Genomic DNA, 22,311 nt, shown 5'->3' on the forward strand with positions numbered 1-22,311 from the left:
GTTCCCAGCGCCCAGACCGGGGGTTAGTACTTAGGAGGTATTCACAATATCTTTGTGTAAACATGCAGGAATGCGGGGTCTCAGTCCCCACTTGGAGGGTTCTTGAAGACCCCTGCCTGGCCCGTTGGCCTTGGGAGGGCAAAGGTCTGCCAGGCTGGGCTTGTCTAGAGGGGTGTCCTGGGAGCTGCCTGCACCCTTCACGCCCTAGGATCCCCCCCAGCCTGTTCAAGCCCACTGACCCCTGAAGACTTGGGGTGCCCTCTTCCCTGGCAGAGTTTGGGGTGCAGGGCCTCCTGGGGGATTCTCCACCCCCCTCCTGGCCCCTGCCCTGATACAGCAGGTGCACAATCAATGCCACAGTGACCACCCCCAAAGTCCCAGCCCTCAGAGCAGGAGGCGCCTTGGGATGTGTTTAAACTACATCCTAGAGCTCAATGCCCAGTTCACATGACTTCCTCTGCCCCCAGCTGACACATTCAGAAACGGGTGCTTTGTAGCCCTTTGCCAGGATTAAATGAAGTGATACTTTGGGACTTCCCTGGCAGTTCAGTCGTTAAGACTCTGCGCTTCCACTGCAGGGGGCACAGGGTTCCATCCCTGGTTGGGGAACTAAGATCCCGCATGCTGTGCGGTGCGGCCAAAAAATAAAATAATAAAATAAAATAAAATAAAAAATTAAGTAATACTTAGCTCCAGGCTGGTCCCATGACCCGCTGGGGGACTGTTACGTTATTACCTTACTCCTTCCTCAGCAGGCTCCTTGCCCATCTGAGCAACGCCCCACTTCACAGATGTGGAAACTGAGGCCCAGAGAGGGGCTGCCCCTGCCCAGACTCCTCTGGCCGCCGGGCCTGGTTGGAAAAGATAAAGCCGTGAGCCGTTATCAGCCAGAGCGACGTGACGGATGAGCTGGAGAAATCCTCGCCGCCGTCCAGCTGCCCATCGATCGGGCGCTCCAGCCTCCGTGGCCGGCCACGATTAATTTATGTGGGACTGGAGAACACTAATTAAGTCTGTTTAAGAGGAAGTTAACTTTAATGCCCTGGCCACCCGCCTCGCTCACTGTGAGAGCTGCCGGGAGTTTCCGCGGGCGCCGAGGAGACCCCAGACGTGGACCAGCGGTGCCGAGTCTGGAAGGGAGCCAGCACTGGCCTGCCACATACCACCCGGCCACTGAGACCCGGCTCCCGGCCCTGCGAGATTCAGCTGTTCCAGCTGTGCACAAAGGCATGGGAGGCCCTCCTGGGTCACACGGTAGAAGCCTCAGGCTGGCCCGGGAGGCTAGCCCTGCTGTCAGGATGTGATGCAGGCAAAACCACCGCCACTGCGAGCCAACTCCAGCCTTGGTGTGCTGGTACCTCTGAGCATGAGGACAAAGGCTGGTACAGAGTAGGTGCTCAATTAATCCTCCATTCTCAGTGGGGCTTCTCGCTCCCACTTGCACCCAGTGTTGAGTTATACATCTGGGAGGCGCAGAAACTATCAACAATTGTAAAGCAACTATACTCCAATAAAAATTAATTTAAAAAAATAAGAAAAAAATAAACAAATCTGGGAGGCAGATTGGGGCCCCAGCCCTCCCCTACCTGAGCCCCCGCCCCCGTGCCCTCCTGCAAGAGCACAGAGTCCTCGATGGACCCTGGAACCTTGGTCTCAGTCTGAACCTCCCCTTCACGCTGCAGCCGGGCAGGATTTCTAAGGAAAGGATGCCCTTTCACACCTCTGAGCCTTTGCAAGCTCTGGTCCCTCTGCCAGGAATTCCCTTCCCTCTTCACTCAGAAAATACCCACTTTCGCATCCTTCAAGCCCTCCCCCAGGCCCGGCCCTCAGCCCCTCTCTGACCCCCTGCCCCATCCCTGGATCTCTCTCTCTGACCCCACACTGACCTCCAGGGGGTTGGAAATATCTGTGCCCAGCTCTGTCTCCACTGCATCTGGACTCACCAGCTGGGGCTCCAGGTCACCCAGGGAACAGAGAGGTGCACCTGGGGGCACGAGTGAATGAATGAACAACTGACAAATTCTCACAACAACCCTGCAGTGAGAGATTATTGTTGTCGTTGTTGTGATTCGTGCCTGCTGGGCAGGCCTGCTGCATTTGTGGAGCCTCAGTTTCCCCATCTGTAAAATGGGCACTGCAGCCCTCAGAGGCTGGACCAGAACCAGGACAAGAGGCCACAGCTGGGAGAGCTGAAGACACTGCCACCTGGCCTCCCCAGGGCCCCTTGGACGTGCCCACTGAGGGGACCAGCTGAAACTTCACACAGTCCCAGGCTGAGAGGGCCGGAGCTCAGCCTTCAGAGTGAGCAACAGGCAGAGGGGTGACTGAGGGTACCAAGTCAAGGAGGGTGTGGGCCTCGAGACCCTGGCCCCGGGGTCATGACCCTGTGGGCAGTGGGCAGTGGGGAGCCCTGGCAGGTTGTAGAGCAGGAGAGGGCCCTAGTTGGATGACTGGTAGAAATGGCTTGGGTGAGGGACTTCCCTGGTGGTCCAGTGGTTAGGACTCGGCATTTTCACCGCCGAGGGCCCAGTTCGATCCCTGGTCAAACAGTGGGATCAAACAAGCCATGTGGCCAAAGAAAGAAAAGAAAAGAAAGAAATGTCTTGGGTGGGAGAGATGGAGACCAGGAGTCTGAATCCTGGCTTTGACATTTGCCTGCGTGTAACGCAGCCACACAGTGCCTCAGTATCCCCTTCTGGACAAGGGGGACAATGACTGTGTCCATGACAGACTTGGGACCTGCTGGCCAAAGAAGTCAGCAAGGGTCTTGGGAGAGGAGGAGGGAACAAAATTGGCCCCAGGCCAGCAGGGACCCAGACATTCCTCAGGGGAGAGGCGCCCACCTCCCTCCGTAGACGCTTTGCCTCCCTGAAGGAGAATAAAGCAGCAAACCCCGAAAACCTCAGAATCCTGACATCCTGAAATGCCCGAATCTCCATGTCCCAGAACTCCGAGATCCCAGAATCCCAGCGTCTGGGATGAGCGGTACCACCGGTGCCACGGAGTTTGTGTCCCTTTACACCTTTCTTCCAACCCTCATTCCTGCGTCTCTGCCATCTCCAGGCAGATTTCAATTACTACCCTTATTTTTAGATTTTTTTTTAAATAAAAACTTTTTTCATTTGTTTTACTTTGGTGCACCTATTTTCGTTCATACTTTTCTTAACTTTCTTAACCCATTTCTTTCTTAACTTTCTTAACCCATTTCAGTGGAAATTTGATGGAAAATAGTTTTCACTTCTTTGAATAACAAACGGAGCAATGAAGAATGGCAGGTATAATAACATCTATGGATAGTCAGTAGTGGTGAAAATATTAAAACAATGTAGAAGCATTCAAGTCGTAACAAAGTTTAAGCTTAGATCCTCAGTAAACCACAGAGGCAGATGGAGCAGTGGATCCAGTGATGTGACTAATTTAGTCTCTGTGGCGTCCATAGGCTCATTTATTAAATGAATGTTTTTTGTTTGTTTGTTTTGTGGGTTTTTTTTTTTGCGGTACACGGGCCTCTTACTGCTGTGGCCTCTTCCGTTGCGGAGCACAGGCTCCGGACGCGCAGGCTCAGTGGCCATGGCTCACGGGCCCAGCCGCTCCGCGGCATGTGGGATCTTCCCGGACCGCGGCACGAACCCGCGTCCCCTGCATCGGCAGGACTCTCAACCACGGCGCCACTAGGGAAGCCCCCTAAATGAATGTTTTAAATCTATCTTGATTTAGATTTCTTTTTTACATCTTTATTGGAGTATAATTGCTTTACAATGGTGTGTTAGTTTCTGCTTTATAACAAAGTGAATCAGTTATACATATACATATGTTCCCATATCTCTTCCCTCTTGCATCTCCCTCCCTCCCACCCTCCCTATGCCACCCCTCTAGGTGGTCACAGAGCACCGAGCTGATCTCCCTGTGCTATGCGGCTGCTTCCCACTAGCTATCTATTTTACGTTTGGTAGTGTATATATGTCCATGCCACTCTCTCACTTTGTCACAGCTTACCCTTCCCCCTCCCCATATCCTCAAGTCCATTCTCTAGTAGGTCTGTGTCTTTATTCCTGTCTTACCCCTAGGTTCTTCTTGACATTTTTTTTTCTTAAATTCCATATATATGTGTTAGCATATGGTATTTGTCTCTCTCTTTCTGACTTACTTCACTCTGTATGACAGACTCTAGGTCCATCCACCTCATTACAAATAGCTCAATTTCGTTTCTTTTTATGGCTGAGTAATATTCCATTGTATATATGTGCCACATCTTCTTTATCCATTCATCCGATGATGGACACTTAGGTTGTTTCCACCTCCGGGCTATTGTAAATAGAGCTGCAATGAACATTTTGGTACATGACTCTTCTTGAATTATGGTTTTCTCAGGGTATATGCCCAGTAGTGGGATTGCTGGGTCCTATGGTAGTTCTATTTGTAGTTTTTAAGGAACCCCCATACTGTTCTCCATAGTGGCTGTACCAATTCACATTCCCACCAGCAGTGCAAGAGGGTTCCCTTTTCTCCACACCCTCTCCAGCATTTATTGTTTCTAGATTTTTTGATGATGGCCATTCTGACTGGTGTGAGATGATATCTCACTGTAGTTTTGATTTGCATTTCTCTAACGATTAATGATGTTGAGCATTCTTTCATGTGTTTGTTGGCAGTCTGTATATATTCTTTGGAGAAATGTCTATTTAGGTCTTCTGCCCATTTTTGGATTGGGTTTTTTGTTTTTTTGTTATTAAGCTGCATGAGCTGCTTGTAAATTTTGGAGATTAATCCTTTGTCAGTTGCTTCATTTGCAAATATTTTCTCCCATTCTGAGGGTTGTCTTTTGGTCTTGTTTATGGTTTCCTTTGCTGTGCAAAAGCTTTGAAGTTTCATTAGGTCCCATTTGTTTATTTTTATTTCCATTTCTCTAGGAGGTGGGTCAAAAAGGATTTTGCTGTGATTTATGTCATACAGTGTTCTGCCTATGTTTTCTTCTAAGAGTTTCATAGTTTCTGGCCTTACATTTAGGTCTTTAATCCATTTTGAGCTTATTTTTGTGTATGGTGTTAGGGAGTGATCTAATCTCATACTTTTCCATGTACCTGTCCAGTTTTCCCAGCACCACTTATTGAAGAAGCTGTCCTTTCTCCACTGTACATTCCTGCCTCCTTTATCAAAGATAAGGTGACCATATGTGCGTGGGTTTATCTCTGGGCTTTCTATCCTGTTCCATTGATCTATATTTCTGTTTTTGTGCCAGTACCATACTGTCTTGATTACTGTAGCTTTGTAGTATAGTCTGAAGTCAGGGAACCTGATTCCTCCAGCTCATTCTCAAGATTGCTTTGGCTATTCGGGGTCTTTTGTGTTTCCATACAAATTGTGAAATTTTTTGTTCTAGTTCTCTGAAAAATGCCAGTAGTAGTTTGATAGGGATTGCATTGAATCTGTAGATTGCTTTGGGTAGTATAGTAATTTTCACAGTGTTGATTCTTCCAATCCAAGAACACGGTATATCTCTCCATCTATTTGTATCATCTTTAATTTCTTTCATCAGTGTCTTATAATTTTCTGCATACAGGTCTTTTGTCTCCTTAGGTAGGTTTATTCCTAGATATTTTATTCTTTTTGTTGCAATGGTAAATGGGAGTGTTTTCTCTATTTCACTTTCAGATTTCTCATCATTCGTGTATAGGAATGCCAGAGATTTCTGTGCATTAATTTTGTATCCTGCTACTTTACCAAATTCATTGATTAGCTCTAGCAGTTTTCTGGTAGCATCTTTAGGATTCTCTATGTACAGTATCATGTCATCTGCAAACAGTGACAGCTTTACTTCTTTTCCGATTTGGATTCCTGTTATTTCCTTTTCTTCTCTGATTGCTGTGGCTAAAACTTCCAAAACTATGTTGAATAAGAGTGGTGAGAGTGGGCAGCCTTGTCTTGTTCCTGATCTTAGTGGAAATGCTTTCAGTTTTTCACCATTGAGGACGATGTTGGCTGTGAGTTTGTCATATATGGTCTTTATTATGTTGAGGAAAGTTCCCTCTATGCCTACTTTCTGCAGGGTTTTTATCATAAATGGGTGTTGAATTTTGTCGAAAGCTTTCTCTGCCTCTATTGAGATGACCATATGGTTTTTCTCCTTCAATTTGTTAATATGGTGTATCACATTGATTGATTTGCGTATATTGAAGAATCCTTGCATTCCTGGAATAAACCCCACTTGATCATGGTGTATGATCCTTTTAATGTGCCGTTGGATTCTGTTTGCTAGTATTTTGTTGAGGATTTTTGCATCTATGTTCATCAGTGATATTGGCCTGTAGTTTTCTTTCTTTGTGACATCCTTGTCTGGTTTTGGTATCAGGGGGATGGTGGCCTCATAGAATGAGTTTGGGAGTGTTCCTCCCTTTGCTATATTTCGGAAGAGTTTGAGAAGGAAAAAATATGGAACGCTTCACGAATTTGCGTGTCATCCTTGCGCAGGGGCCATGCTAATCTTCTCTGTATCGTTCCAATTTTAGTATATGTGCTGCCGAGGCGAGCACTAGATTTTTTTTTTTTTTAATGGCAGAATCTAGGGACTTCCCTGGCTGTCCAGAGCGTGAGAGCTTCACGCTCGCACTGCCTAGGGCCCGGGTTCAATCCCTGGTCGGGGAACTAAGATATCATAAGCTGCACGGCGCAGCCAGAAAAAAAAAAAAAAGGCAGAATCTGGAGTAAGGAAGTGGGAGAGCTTCACGATGTGTATTTTCTGTTCCTGGACCTCAGAAACTCCAGTCATGGGTTCCCCAAAAGCTGAGCTGGGCTGTGTGAGGGTGGTTATCCAGGAGCCCACCCAGGAAAGATCTCGAAGGACACACCCCAGAATGGTCACTGTCAAGGACAAATGACGGGCACTTATCCATCAGGTCATGGAGGGATATTGCCCCTCGCCTCCAGTCCCTCCAGAAGCACATAGGAGGCCTCAGTCTCGCTGGGAAGAGGCAGCTGCAGCTATGCTGAAATTACAGGGGCCACGGGGCCAAGACTCTGGCACCCAGAGTGTCTGCTGTTGGGGGGGCATTTGCTGAGCGTCACCCACACTCTGGGACAGACAGGGTCCCTTCCCTCAGCCAGGTGAGGGTGGCAGGGAAAACAGAGAACAAACAGGTAACCAAATCACCAGGACAGAGTCACAGGTGTTAGAGACGTGAAGGAGGCCCCTTGAGGTGGGGAGGGTCAGGGAGGTCAGCAGAGACAGATGAGTTTGGATTTTCTCCACGGGGCACTGGGGAGCCATAGATGGCTCTTGCACAGAGGAGGGATGTGATCTGATTTTTGTTCTTGAATGTTCCCCTGACAAGTCTAAGTCCGCCAGCAGGCAGGGAGTCTGGGAAGGATGCACCAGGCAGCGGGCACAGCGTGCGTAAGGAGAAAGCCACGCTTGAGCATTTTAGCCCGTGGCCAGCTGGCTGGGCTGGTGTTTGCTTTCCAGAAGCAAGGCAGCAGGAAGAGGGCTGGTGAGCGGTGGAGTGTCCAGAGGGGTCAGTCTGAGTTCTCACCACCCTCCGCGATCGCTCTGGGGCCTCCAGGGATCTCACTTCCCGCTCTGGCCTCAGTCTCCCCGTCGGCCCAGGAGTGTTGGTGTAACCCTGACCCGCTGAGTTGTTTCACCCGGACATTGGCTCCTGGTGCCCTGGAGACCCCCAGACCTGGGCCTGAGCCCCTTGTCTGCAACCCTGGCCCTGCCGCCCACTGGCGTCCCCTCTCAGGCAACATCTTCATTACGGAGCCGAGTTGTTTAAATAAATGAATTAATATTGACGAACCATCAGTGACCTAATAAATGATTAGTTAAGGCACACATACATCACGCCGCGGGGATGCCGGGAGCCCTTAATTACTGCTTCGGAGGGACCTGCAGGGCCACGGCCACTGCCCTGCACCCCTTCCTGGCCCTGGGCCCCTCCCTGGTCACCCTGCTTCTCTCTGTGTCTCTGGGGCTGGGCAGGAAGGCAAACCTGGCCCGTCGCCCCATCCCTGCCCTCACTCAGGTGTCCACGTGTCCTTGCAGCAGCCTCGACCCAGCCTCCCCGCCTGCCCCCAACGTCCCTTCCCTCCCAGCGGCCAGGAGGCCTGGTTCAAAGCATGACTCTTTCCTCATCCGCGTATCACTCTAATGCCTCCTGCGGCTCCCCAGTGCACTCCAGAAAAAGACCCCAGACCTCCCCATGGCCCACAGAACCTCCTGCATCCTGCTGTTCCCTCCGTCTGGAAGGCTGTCTCCCCTCTGGGCCCGGGCCACCCTGCTCACCTCAGCCTGCAGCCCCTCGGGGTGGATCTAGACGGATCTATGGGGTGGGGATGCTCCAAAGCCAGGCCTGGAGGCAGCAAGGGGGACGGACGCCCAGCATTGGGGCATCGGCCCTCCTCTGGCACCCTTGTCCTGCTGCTGCCTCCGTTTCCCTAGCAGGATGTGAGGGGAGGTCCCTGCGGGAGGGGGTCAGATCTGAAGGACTGCTGGGTTCATTTCTTCTCTCCTCTCCCTCCACCCAGTGTCCGCTCACCACGGGCGCCTGGCCCTTCGGGGGCCCCAGGCTCAGGGACAGAGCCCAAAACAGATTCTCCCAGCCTGCGTAAAGCTGAGGGCTGAGCCAGGGGGAGGGATGGGGCCCTGCGTGTCTCCTCGCCACTGCCTGGAGACCCAGCCCTTTGGGGGTCTACAGTGGGGTAACATTGTCCAGAGAGGGCAGGGGCCCTGCCAAGGCCACACAGCCCAGTGGCCTCAGACCCTGCTCTAGGAGGGGCGGGGGCGTCCGTGGAGCTTCTCAAGTCTTCGCGGCCCTGAGCTCCTGGGCCAGCCTTTCCCGCCTCCCCCACAAGGCTCTTGATGGCCGGGGGCTCAGGACTGAGGCACCCAGCAAGGCCATGGCCAGTGGCTTCTGGGAGGGGGTGAGACAGAGCTAAGAGGTGGGGAGACATGTGACTGCAGCAGAGCCCAGAGACAGAGATGGAGAGAGAGGGGTGGACAGAGACAGAGAGATAGGGAGAGACAGAGGGTCACAGAGACAGAGAGACAGGGAGACAGAGGGACAGGGAGAGACAGAGGGATGTAGAGAGATGGAGGGCTATAAAAGGGCACACGGCGGGCCCCTGGGGGAGCCCTGTGCTGGGGTGTGCAGGGAAGACTCTGGGAGGACATGGGTGGATCCCTCCTCCCCAGCCCTCCCGTTGCCCAGCCCCCAGGCAGCCCCTCCCATGGTCCCCTCTGGGCCTTCACGGTGCATCTATTAAGCTCCTGTTGTGTGTAGGGCCCTTCTGGCTGGCTGGTCTGGGATCGCCTGTGGGCGTGCTCCCCTCCCGGGACCTCCCTCTACTCAGACCCCCCCTCCAATGGCCAGGCCCCTTCCCTTTGTGCCATCCCTGGTGAAGCTCTCAAGGTCACACTGTGTGGTTTGGGCCCAAACCTGGCTGGTCCCCACTTTTGTCTAAACTGCCTCCCTGGCTCTGGGCCTCAGTTTCCCCACATTCAGAACCTCAGAAATACACGATCAAGCCCCTTTCCTCAGAGATCACCCGAGGGTCAGGCAGAGATGGATCTGGGTTTAGAACTCATCTTCTGGGCTCTGCAATAAAGCCCCACCACCTCCCTGACCCTGTTTCCTCCTTTGTAGACCAGATGGGTCATATTTCCTGCCTCACAGGGCTGTTGAGGGGACGAAGGCGGTAGCTGGAGCATACAGTCTGCACTCAATAGATGTTGGGAATGATTGGATGATAGAGGTTTGCGGGATGATAAGGCTGGGAGGGTAAGCAAGAGGCGACATCCAGCCTAAGCCTTTTGGATTTAATTTACTGCTATTACCATTACTGCTAAGCACTATTGTTTAGCCAATCGACAAACGTTCACTGTCGGAGCATTTGGAAGTGGGCCTCAGGGAGCCTCCGGGGTGAGCGTGGGTGGACGTAGGAATCAGCTCTCGCTGCGTATTCTGGCAGGTGTGCTCACGTGAGGGCCGGCAGGGTCCCGCATGCGCACACAGTAGGTGGTCAAGGAAGTCCGCATGTGCTCTGGTGTGCCCCTCCCACCCACTCCCCAACCCACGGAGGAGTGTGTGAGCCAGGCGGGTCCTGCGCGCTGCCTGCGCGGCCCAGTCCACGCGCGTGGGCAGACCTCGGGTGAGTGTAGCTTTCTCCCCAAGCTTCAGAAGTTGGTGGTGGAGGGGGCGCCCCAGCCCCGCACAGGCGCGGAGGCCCGTTAGTCCTCCCCACGCTGTCCTCCCCACTGGCCGCCTCCTCCGCCCACAGTGGGGGGTAAGTCTGCCTTCAGTCCTGCCCACCACGCTCAAGCACCAACCAGAGGCCTTTGCAGGTGCAGAACGGGGTAGGGTTGGTGGAAGGGCTTGTCCCCCAAACCGGTCCCTTCCCGACCCTTTCCAAGTGACCCGCCGGGGAGGCGCCCCAGGAATGAGCCGGGGGCTGCGCGTTCTGGCTCAGCCCCTCGGGCTTGCGAGAGCTCAGGCCTCGGTTTCTCCGTCTGTAAAATGCGATCATGGGCTCCCCCAACCCACACCAATTGTTGCAGTGATGCGAGAGGACGCGTGTAAAGCCTTCGCAGGACAGCGGGACAGCACAAGCCGCAGTTATTATTGATGGTAATAATACCAATTGATTATGTTTTTCTATATAGTGACTATTGGATTCACGCTCCCCGCACATGAGGCGCTCAATATATGTGGCTGGACAACGGCACACCCCTCTGTGCGCCCCAGTTTCCAAACATACAAGATGGGGGCACCGGTCATCCACCCCTTCGTCCCTCCCGGGAACACAGGGCCTCCTGCACCCGGGAAGCCCCCAGCGTCCGGGCCCGAGACCCAACCCCAGTGCCCTTCGGGGAGCCGTTTACAAGAAGCCTGCAGTCCCGGGGCGGCCCCCGCCAGGCTGCTGTTCCCAGCCCATATAATCTAATCGTGTTTCCAAGGTTGCGATCGATAACCCGAGGCCGCGCCAAAACGAGGCTCTTAAAGGGCCAGCGGCCCCGCCCGGCAGGCGGGGAGGGGGTCCCCAGCTGCCCCCCGGTACCTGCGGTACCTGCCGCAGGGTGGGAAGGCCCTGGGTAAAGAAAGGCTTTTGCGTCAGCACAGCGCGTTGCGGGCCCCCACCCCCAGGCTGTGTGGTCCTGGGCCAGCAGCCTGACCTCTCTGAGCTGGAGGTGCATCCTCTGGAAAAGGGGGCCCAGGAGGCCCACTGCAAACCGCCTCCACATCTGCACCTCCCCGATGGGGAAAGTGAGGCTGAGGTATCTTCTGTGCTCTGCTGCGCCCCCAGCCACAGTGTCCCCACTCAGCCCCCCCAAGATCCCCCGAGGCTCCCATGGCCCTGCCTCCCGTCCCCTCGGGCCAGGGCTACCTGTCTCAGGATCTATACAAACGCACTTAGCAATCAATGTCCTCACAGGCCAGGCTCATCGACCTGCCACCGGGCCCCCTGTGGCCCCAACCCCTCTGCCCTGCTCTGCGGAGCTGTGCCCCCCACAGCTGAGGAAGGGAGACAGCCAATTCCTCCTGGTGTGTTTGGGGACCTTCCCCTGCCCGGAAAGGGAAAAACCTAAAGGCCCCTGGGGGTACACTCTTCAGAAGCAGTGATGGAAGAATATTCTAGAAGCAGTGATGGTGGAACAGTCTAGCAGCGGTGACAGTGGAATCTTCTAGAAGTGGTGATGGGGAATATTCTAGAAGCAGTAATGGTGGCCTGCAGTAGCAGTAATGGAATATTCTAGAAGCAGTGATGGTGGAATAATCTAGAAGCACTGACAGTGGAATCTTCCAGAAGCGGTGATGGCAGCCGGCTCAGGAGCTGGAATGTGGACTTGCCTGGCGTGCTGTGGACACAGCCCTGGTTTCCAGGGCCAGCTCTGACCAGTGCCCAGCCAGGCGGCCTTGTTGTCAGCCGTAAATTGGGCTGAGGAGCAGGTCACATGTCGTGAGTGCTCGGAAGAACAGGCCTGGACCTGACTTGGAGTCACTGTGTGCCCAGGGCTTGCTTGATCTCTGACCCTGCTGACCCTACCCCCAGGGACCCTCTCTCCCCCTCCACACCTTGCCACCCCCACCCTGGCTGAGGGACCCCTGTCCTAACCCTGCAGCATCCCCCCACCCCGCGCTCCAGGCCTGACCCCACTTCCTTGTCACTGTCCAGGTCCAGGGTCGGGGCTGCCGGGGTGAGAGGAGACTGATGGAGCCCCTGACCCCATGGCCACCGTTGCCAAGGAGATGGCCCCTGGGGGCTGGGCGGGGGTGGCCAGGCCGGGGGTGACAGGGGGACAGAGAGAGGGAGGAGTGGGAGGTAGGGATAGAGGGAGGGGATGGACAGACAGAGGGAAGGACAGAGGCACGGAGGGAGGGGCGCACATCAGAGCCTCCTGGGCAGCATGTCAGCTCTACCAACAGCTGCGGGGTGGCCCGGGAACCGGCATTCACCCTCCCTGTAGTCCACCTTTGATGCACCACTGATGGCCTTCTGTGTGCACACTGGGCTTGGACCACCCGGGGTCAGCCTGCCTCCATGGTGGCCTCTCATCCGTGCACGCCCAGGAGACCAGGCGAGGCATCCTAGAAGAGGGGCCAATGGCACAGGGCCCCACAGGATGAATAGGAGTTTGAGGGGTGGAGAGGGAACAGTAAGGAAGAGTGGTGTGAGTAGAGAGGAAGGGGTGGGAGGCTGGGGTATCAGGCAGGCTCCCTGATGGTGGCACTTCTCCGAGGCTGCCGGACTGTGGCTGGTTGTCAGAGCCGGGCATAGATTTCCCATAATCATGGGGACTGCTGGGCATGTCCTTCAGACAGTCGGGCCTCTGAGCTGTTTCTCAGGTAGGTGCCCATGGGGTGCTGGACGTGAGGGGTGACTTCACAGAGCACAGGTCATCATGGGGGAGAGGCAACAGCCGACACCGAGACCTGGGCAACAAAGGAAAGAAATGGGGTGGGGGACCTTGTGGGGGCCAGTGCTGGCCAGAGGTGACGCCAAGCGGGGGACATGCCAGCAGAGTCCTGGGGAGGTCTGGGCCAAAAGCCACAGCAAAGGCCTAGATGTCAACTCGGCCAGAAGCTCCCTGTGCAGGAGCTGGGAGTTTGGAGCAGGTGACATGGAGCCTGTGGCCACCGATGGGAGGAGATTGAGGGTAGGCCATAGAGAGAGCAGGGAGGGAGAGGGATGGGCGTCAAGACCTCGGGGAGGAAGAGGACGGCTTCACGGTAGTCAGGCAGCTGAATTGGTAGGAGGGGGTCCTGCTGGGACCAGGGTCTCCGAGGGGGGGGCCGAGTGTGGGCTGTGGCTTTGAGTAAGCACAGGTGTGTACACAGATATACACATGAGCATGCGTGAGCACACGTTCATGTGCCCCATCACAGTGCACATGTGTGAGTGCCCCATCACAGTGCACATGTGCGAACACGCAATAAACATGCCAGAATATGTGGACACGTGTTTGCCAGGACATGCGGATATGCCAGGCAGCACGTGGAGACTTACACGTGTGACCATGCCGGAGGGCAGGCGGACAGATCTAGGCACAAAGGAAACGTGGACGTCTGGGAATGGCCAGCACGTGTGCACACGCATGAAAAAACATAAACACGCCTCACGGGTGCAAACACAAATGTGCGTGCATGTGCATGGACACGCCAGGGCACACGTACAGATGTGAACACAGCTGAGCACTCTATACCCAAACGAGCTGTTGCAGCCCGTGTGGGCACCCACGTCAACGTAGACACGCCAGCGTGCAAGCAGGACCGAGCGCGTGAGCACAGCTGAGAGCTGCGTACACGCGAGCACATTGTACTCGCACGTGCGAGGACCCGCCCGGGCACGCGTGGACTTACCTGCGCGAGTCGCAACGCCGCCAGCACTCAGAACCCACGGGCACAGGGCACGCTCGTGCGCAGATGGTGGCCGCTCACAGCAGGCGCCCCGCGGGTTTCTGGGCGGCGGGCGCCCCCTAGTGGAAAATGGCCGCGGCCCGGGCCCGGCTGCGCGTTTGTCCCGGGTAGCGCAGAGGAGGGTACAGACCGGAAGACCCCAGACCCCAGCGCCACCGGGTCAGGCCGGGAGCGTAAAGTGGTCAGCTTAGGGTGAGAATGGGACGGGAAGGTTTGGAGAAGCAGGGCGGGAGGGGTCTGGACAGGGTCAGGACAGGGCAGCCGGGTCGGGCCCCCATTTCTTTTCTCACCATTGAAGCCTCTCCATCCCGCCCATTGGCGTCCAAGCGCCCGGGTCCGGGGAGTCTGGCCCGGCTCGGTATCCCCGCACCCGGGGGCTTCCCGGGGTCCCCCAGCGCGCGGTGGTCTCCATAGGGTGAGGGCTCCGATGCCGGAGGAAAACCGGCAGCCCCACCTCGGGGCGCCACCAGGTGGCAGCACGCGCCCAAGTGCTCACCTCGGGCCTGAACCTCAGGACCCCGAGTCCCCAGGGTCCAGCCCCCGCCCCCGCGGCCCCTGGGAGGGGAGCGGTCTTGGGAGGACCCTGTGTGACCCCGAGCACGCGGCCTCGTCGCTCTATGCCTCGGTTTCCCAGCTTCGTGATGGGGACCTGGAGGTGACAGGGCTGGACACATGCGTGGGCAGGGTGGCTCAGAGGACCGCTCAAGAGGTGACCTTGTAGGGAAAGGAGGAGCACACCCGGCGCGGGGAGGGAGCGGGCTGCATGTGCTAAGAACCCGAGGTGGGCAAGTGGGAGCTGGAAGGCGTCCTGAGCCTGGGTTGAGAGAGCCTGGGGCCAACTGTGGGGCGCACCGCACCCACCACGGGGGCTGCAGGGAGTGGGGGTGGGGGCGGGGCTTCTGGCCTGAACGCAGGAAGTGGGGATGACTGCTGCATCCAGGGTCTATGAGAGAATCCGCAGGTTTTAAGGCAGTCTGATCCTAAATTCTCAACTTTCCCATTATGGGATGCTCAGGATGGAGCCGCCTGCAGAAAATTCCAGAATCCCCATTCCCGCCAGGGTTGATGCCCCAGTTTCAGGAGCAGAGACCTGGAGACCCCTCGGGGACATGATCCCTGTGACCTGAGGGTCAGGGATCCTGTCCCCAGAGACCCAGCCCCCCCCACCCCTGCCCAGTGAGGAATGCCCCTTCCTCACCCCTCAGCAGTTCCAGAGTTTGTGCACCTTTAACATAATGCGGCAAAATTAGCAGCTCTGCCTGCATTAATATGCAAAAATGCAAATCAGGGGGTGATTAAGCCACAGCCCCCAGAGGATATTTCTGCCTGGATGGATTCTATTGTCAGGGAGGTGCTGGCAGAGGTGGGGGGCTGTGGCCTGGGTGGTAAGGGTCCTGGGGGGGAGGGTCACCCAGCTCCCTGCCTCTGCAGCGTCCTCCTTGCAGCTTGCACACCCTGGGGGGCCGGGGGGGTGGGTACGGACACAGTGGGCAGGGTCAGCCAGCTCAGCTTGCTGTGAGACCTGGGGGTGGGGACCCAGGAACTTGGCTGAGGGTGGCCCCAGGCCTCAGGGCTTCTGCATAGGCTGGGGCCCCCACCAGGATCGCTCCTGGCCTCTGTATCCTCTCCCCGGGGCCCTCTCGGGCCACCCAGCTTGGACCCCCGACAGGTTTAGATGCCTATAACGTGGCTCCTTGGTGACTGTTTCTTCCCAGGCTGGCTGTGACCCACCCCCACCCCCACCCCCGTGCCCTGGCCCAGAGAGGGTGCCCACAAACACTCTACAGGTGGGAGACTTGCTCGGGGTCCCCCAGCCCATGAGAGGTGTGTCCCAGGCTCCCCATCTGGGGAGGGATAGAGACCACAGTGAGGGTACAGAGGCCTGGGTGTCCTTCAGTTCAGGGAGTCATGCAGGCGGGTCTAAGTGAAGGGGGGATTCTAATGCTCTGAAATGGGGCCAGCCCCGCCCCCAGCCCCGACGGAGGAGGCAGAGAGCGAGAGAGGGGAGACAGAGACAGAGACAAAGAAACAGAGACCCAGAGAGACAGAGGGGGACGGGCAGAGAGAGAGATAAAGAGAAACAGAGACCGAAAGAGAGAGAGAGAGGGAGAGAGACACAGTCCCCGTGCAGCCCCTCCCCGCAGAGCCCCAAGCTGGCGCAGGGCCAGCCACCAGCTGCTGCCTTCCCCTCCCCCTCCCCCTCCCGCCCTCCCTCCTGCACTCCGGGTGGGGGTTGGGCCCCAAGAGCCCCAGCTGCTGCTGCCACACAAGCAGGCCCGTTAGGCGCCCCACCAGCTGCCCCAGGACCCCGCAGCCCCCTGAGAGGGAGGAAATGCCTTTGCCTGTGCGGGGGCTTCTAAGTGCCTCTCTCTGCCTGACCTCAGGCCTCTCCCTCTGAGCCTTGGTTTTGTCACCTGTGAAATGGGGACCACCATCCTCCCCAGCCTCTCCACCCAGTGGGTGCCCACCGTGTGCCAGGCCCAGGCCTGGGGGCTGCCCTGCAGGAACTGGGGTGGGGGCACTGAGCAAGCAAATCAAACAGTCCTGGGCATTGGTGGGGCGAGGGGCGAGGTGAAAAGCCAGCATAATAGGCTGGAGAGTGAGGGAGAGAGGTGCTCCCGTCCAAGGGACCAGCCCTGCAAGGGCCCAGCCGTGCAAGGGCCCAGCCGTGCAAGGGCCCTGAGGTCAGAATGAGGCGTGGTGTCCAAGGAGCAAGGAAGAGGAAGCCAGTGTTGCTGCAGGGGCTGGAGGGAGGCCAGGTCAGAGGGCACAGTCGGTGCTTCTGCCCCCAGTTTGCTCCTTCTCCGGATCGCCCCCCACTGAGGCCTGCCGGGACCCCAGCCCTGGCTGGGAGGTGTCATTGTCCAGCCTGACACAGCCAGGCCCCAGGCAGGGAAGGAATTAGGAGCTGGTTGGTCTGGTGGGTGAATTTCTCGTTCTTCTCTGTGCCCATTCTGCAGACCTTATAAGTGAGGCACAGAGAAGTCACGGGCCGCCTGGGGCCAGCTGGGGGTGGGAGGAAGCCAAGGAGCAGTCAGGGGCCAGGCCCCACCCAGACAGCAGGGTGATGGGGAGGTCAAGCCAGAGAAACCAAGAGCTGGGTGGTTCCGAGGGTCTGAGGTAGGACCTCCACTCTCCAGGCTCCATGCAAAGGGGGAAACTGAGACAGGGACCTTCAGAGGGGATGCTCCGTCACCCCGCATTACCCAGTTCCTCTAGGCAGTGCTTGGGGCCGTCCCTGCCCTCGGGGAAGGGGGCCCTCCCTCCGCGCTCCCCTAGCACCTGCTGGGAGACCAGGCAGCCCAGCCTCGCCCCTGGTGGGTGGCGTGCTCACCAGTCCACTTTACCTGGTGAGAACTTGGGCCCCGAGTAGGGAAGTACCCCACGCTGGACTCTCTCCTCAGTGCTCCCTGTACTTGGCGTAGTCTCAGGGTCGCCCTTTGTGGGGGGGCCTCCCTGGGGCACCTCCCTGGCTTTCCCCCCCAAGGACCCCGGGGCAGCTGGAAGCCTGCTCCTTCCAGGGAATGCCCAGTGAGCCTGGTCCCCGAGGGGGTCAGGGATCCCCCAAGTGGAAACCCACCCCACCCCATCCCATGGCTCTTCAGAGACCCAACTTCAGCCATGAGTTGAAAATGAAACTTTCTTTTAAGTTAAAAAATACCAGAACACACACACTCACACAGAAATACAATCCAACCTCTCAGCTCATCCCACCTCTTGAATATAAATATAAAGTAAGAACTGAAAGTTCCCCCTCCACCCCGCACCCAGAGGAACCGCGGAACCCTTGGGGCATTTCCTCCGCCTGTATTTCTTCAATACACACTTTTTTGCGTCGCAAAAAACTTTACTCTCAAAATGGCACCATGGGTCTCGAACTTGTATTTTGTCTGAACAGTCCACCTCGGATGTCCTTCTGGCTCAGGACAGGTGTGCAAACTCCCTCTGCTGTCAGGCAGGATGGTTTTCCTTGTCCAGTCACATTGGAATTTTCTCACGCATCCCCGGTTGCCCGCACGGGTTGTTGGGTTGTTTCTGAGTATTAGCTGCCACAAACCTTGTTCTAATGAACACCCTCATTTTTATTAGATTCCTGAGTGTTAGGGCTGGAATTGGAGGGAGTTCAAAGGGATTCAGAGCTTCTGTTTTGTTTTGTTTTTTTTTTGCGGTACGCGGGCGGGTCTCTCACTGTTGTGGCCTCTCCCGTTGCGGAGCACAGGCTCCAGACGCGCAGGCTCAGCGGCCATGGCTCACAGGCCCAGCCGCTCCACGGCATGTGGGATCTTCCCGGACCGGGGCACGAACCCACGTCCCCTGCATCGGCAGGCGGACTTGCAACCACTGCGCCACCAGGGAAGCCCAAAGTGGTTTCTTATTTGCATATTTGTTTACACTTTTTTCAGTCATGAGTGACTAAGCTTCTTTTTCTCTGTCTCTCCAGTGGCCATTTGTGTGTCTTCATGTGTGAATGAATTGTTCCTTTCTTTGCACAGTTTTCAGTTTGGTTGTTTTCTTATTGATTTGTAGGAACTCTTTGTATACGAAGGACCCAAATCCTTATTCTCTTACCATGTGGAAAATATTTTCTCCCCAGATGTCCCACCTCATCTAACCTCACCTGTCGGTTTGTTACAACTCAGAAGCATATTTATGGAGTTACATTTGAAGATGTTTGTCCCTTTATACCTCTGGCTTTTCTGCCTTTTCCACCCCCAAAGAAGGTAAGGAGGTGGGGGGAGATGGGAGGCCAGCCTTTTCAGAGTTTCCTCCAATCCTGGGAGCACAGGGAGCTCAGCTGAGTCAACAGATCCCACCCCACACACGCTCCCTGCTGGCTGCACAGGACAAGTAGGGGCCAGGTGGAAAGATTGCAGGAGATGCTGGGCAGAAAAACTGCATCATGTTGATGGGTGACACCATTGACTTGCCCCTTGTAAGCACCTACCCAGGGACCCTGCCCTCAGATGGTCCTGAGCATGGAGCCCTGCTGAGTTCGCCGCCTGGTCAGGTGGCTTTGGTCATGTGGCTGCATTCCTCTGGGCATCAGTTTTACCATGTACAACACGGACGCCGTATGGTCACTGCCTCACAGGGCTGAGGTGAGATTCAGTGAGATGATACCTGCAGGGAAAGTGCCACTGAACAGTTCCTGGGGCCCGGAGATGACCCAGTCCAGCTCTGCCCAGGGTCATACAGCCAAGACTTGGGGTGGGGTGGGGGTGGGACTTGAACTCAAACCTGTTGGGGAGCAGGGCTGAGGGGCTGGGAGGAGTCCTCACGCTCCGGGTCCTCCCCGGGACACCCACCTGTCTGGCCCCAAACCTGTCCCTAGGAACCAGGAGCCCTGCTGGACCTCGGCTGCCTCACTGCCACCCTCCAGGCCTCCACAGCACCTGGTATGCCCCATGCCTCGTGGCGTGACAGTGAGCAAGGAAGCTTGGGCCGCCACCCGGGAGCCCTTAATCTGGCGCGAGTGACGGGGTGACAGAAACGGCAAAAAGACGGATGAATGGTGACAGGAGTTATAAGACAGGCAGGGGGCCTGGCCTGCCCTGCTGGCTGGGAAGGCTTTCTGGAGGAGGTGGCACCCAAGCTGAGGGCCGAAGGATGAGGAGGAGAGAGTCAGGCACAGCAAGAGGAAGGGTGACCCGGGAGGAGGGCACAGCCAGGACAAAGGCCTGGAAACTCACGGGGGGCTGGGGAGGGGCAGGCAAGGGGTCCCAGCTCCAGACAGGGTGGCCGGGACCAGGGTCGGTGCCAGGGCTCTCCAGGGCCCTCAGTGCACACCAGGGAACAATTTTGATCCCCCAGGCCACACCCGGCCCTGGCCCCAGCTGTGCCCTCTTCCTGATCACCCTCCCTCAACCTTTCAGTCTCAGCTCCTGTGTCCCCAAGGAAACCACGTTGCCCTCCTGGCTTTCCCCAGCACCCTTGAGTAAAACCCACACCCCTTAGTGTGGCAAGGTGCTGGCAGCAGGATGTCCCCCTGTTCCTGGAAGGCACCAGGGAACAGGTGAAGGAGCTTGGGCGGACAGGTGAACCAGGTATAGGAGGCTGGCCTGCCTTAGGCAGGGGCCAGAGCCTTAGTTTGCCCATCTGAGCAATGGGTGGTTCCCACCGCATGAAGCTCAGGGGAGCTGCAGGGCACTGGGGAGAAGGGTGTCTGTGCCCTGGGTAGCTAGGAGCACCCCCATGCCGCCACAGGCAGAAGTCAGTGGGGCCACCCTGTGGGTGGGGCCATGGGCAGCAGCAGGTCCCCTGCCCTGCCCCCCTCGCCCACCCCCACCCCCGCCCCAGAACTGGGCCGAACAATGCCTGGGGGCCAGTCCAGGGGGAGGCGCCCAGTGTTGACACAGGCCGCCCCGGAATGTGGTGGGACAGGCCCCCAGGGCCCCTGAGTCAGGAGCTGTGGGCACCGGGCCAGGAGGAGGAAGGGCAGCCCTCGACAGGTGGCACCAGCCCCCCGGGGCGGATGGGCACAGGGCAGGGGGAGGGGGCAGGTGGGGGGCCCGGGTGGGAGAGGCTCAGTGCGGTCGGGCTTGGGCCAGGGCCAGGGGCTCAGCTTGGTCTCAGGGTTTGATCCAGGGTAGGGGCTCAGAGCAGAATTGGGGCTCAGCTTGGGGCGGTGCTCATTCATTCATTCGTGCAGCCCCTCGTGGCCAAGCCCTGGCTCTGCCCCCTGGGGCTCTGTCCCCTGGGGCCTTGGCAGGGCTGGGACTGGGACGCGGGCTTCCTGTGCCCCATTCATCCCTGTCACTGGCCCTGAGACGGCCCTGCTCAGAGGAGGGCACCACTACTGAGGCAGTGAGGTCCCAGGCCTCACACCCAGTGCCCATAGGTGGCTGCCTCCTCACCCCCACCCCAGGCAATCCTTCTGTTACCCCTCAAACGTACCCCCAGCCCACCCAGCTCACCACCCCACGGCCAGCCCCTCTCTCCCCTAAAGATCATCCTTCCTCCTCCCCTTTGAACTTGCAGCCTCCAAATGGCACCACTGGGACCGCTTCTCTCTCCTGCTCAGATCCCCACGAGGCTCCATAGTGACCCCACCATGGAGACCCAGTGCCCCTGACCTTCGCTCATTTTCCCTCCAATTGTCTGGGCTCCAGCCTCATGGCTTCCTGAAGTAACCTGTGCAGTGCCCCCACTCCCAGTGCTTCCTATTCTTCACCCACTGATATCATTCATCTTTCTGGTCACATCCAAGTGTCGCTGCCCCAGGGAACCCACCGCAGAGAAGGGCAAGTTTAGAGCCCCTCCTCGTGCCCCGGCAATGGGGAGGACGAGGCTGGGGCTCCAGGCACCCACCCCGCCCAGCCCTCCTGGCCCTCTGGCTCTCTAGGACAAGCTCAGGTGGAGGGACGGGGTCCCCTCCTTATGCCCACGGCTGTGAGCGCCAGGGGAGGCAGGCTTGGGGAGTGGCCAGCAGTGCTGCTTCATCGTCCACTTTATGCCCGCCACGGCCAGCACCTCCTCCCTCCTCTGCAGAGGGTAAGAAGCCCCCCACCCTGTATCCAGCGAGAGCCCTTGGCCCCAGACCCGAGCAACAGGCCCTGCAGAGACCTCTCTCCCAGAATCCAGGGAGAATGAATGAATGAATGAATGAATGAGCCCCGATGATGTCTGGGGTGGGGGTCATGGTGAGCGTGGACAAATCGGGGCCAGGCCCCTCCACAGGGGTGGCTTACCAAGCCCCCAGCTCCAGAGGCAGTGCCGCCCCCTGCTTCCCTCGGGACCCTGAACCTAGGTTTGTGTGTGGGGTCTGGCTCGACTGATAAGGGCCCCTCCCTTCCTCCCGGGCTTCAGAAAAGCAGGGAGGGGCTGGGTGGGGGTGGGAGAGTGTTGGGGGTGGGCTTGTTCACAGCCCAGGAGAAGGTGCCCACTCTGGAGACAAATAAGCACGATGTCAGCAGGGTGGCCCCCAAGTCCTAAGTCCAACTGCTTTCTCTCCGTGCTCAACCGTGGCCTGCACAACTACTGTCTTCTGGAAGTTTCCACCACCATCCCCATGTTCTGTCCCCAGCTGCCCCACTCGCTGGTGGGAATCTGTCCTTGGCATGAGTTTGCTCAACCAGGAATGGGGTCCTCCTCCTCCTCTGGGTCCCTAACCCCGGCAGCGCACAGTAGGTTTGGCTTGGGGGGAGGAAAGGCAGCCCCAGGTGGGGAGGCAGGTCCCTGGCTCCAGCCTGCCTGCCCGGCTGGCACCCAAAGGAGAACAAAGGCCGCAGTCAGGAGGGGGGGGGGCGGGCTGTGGCTGGCCTCGAGGGGCCCCTGGCACCAGCTGCTGGCTGCCTGTCCCCATGCCAGGGCCCTGTAGGGCACACCCGGGCCTCGGGGCTGGGCAGAGCTTGTGGCCGAGTGGGGCCCCCACGGGCTGCTCCTCCCGGTGACTCAGCCCCAAGCT

The 22,311-nt window shown here is 57.3% G+C and overlaps 1 non-coding gene across 1 annotated transcript; it reads right to left on the reverse strand.

Annotated features, from left to right (window-relative positions):
* Window positions 1–6,423: 6,423 nt before the first annotated feature.
* LOC117199101 (U6 spliceosomal RNA) lies at window positions 6,424–6,530 on the reverse strand. Its single transcript, XR_004480289.1, has one exon. It is a non-coding gene; the product is annotated as a U6 spliceosomal RNA (small nuclear RNA).
* Window positions 6,531–22,311: the final 15,781 nt, after the last annotated feature.

The sequence above is a fragment of the Orcinus orca genome, chromosome 3, assembly GCF_937001465.1.
Source record: "Orcinus orca chromosome 3, mOrcOrc1.1, whole genome shotgun sequence".
NCBI lineage: Eukaryota > Metazoa > Chordata > Mammalia > Artiodactyla > Delphinidae > Orcinus > Orcinus orca.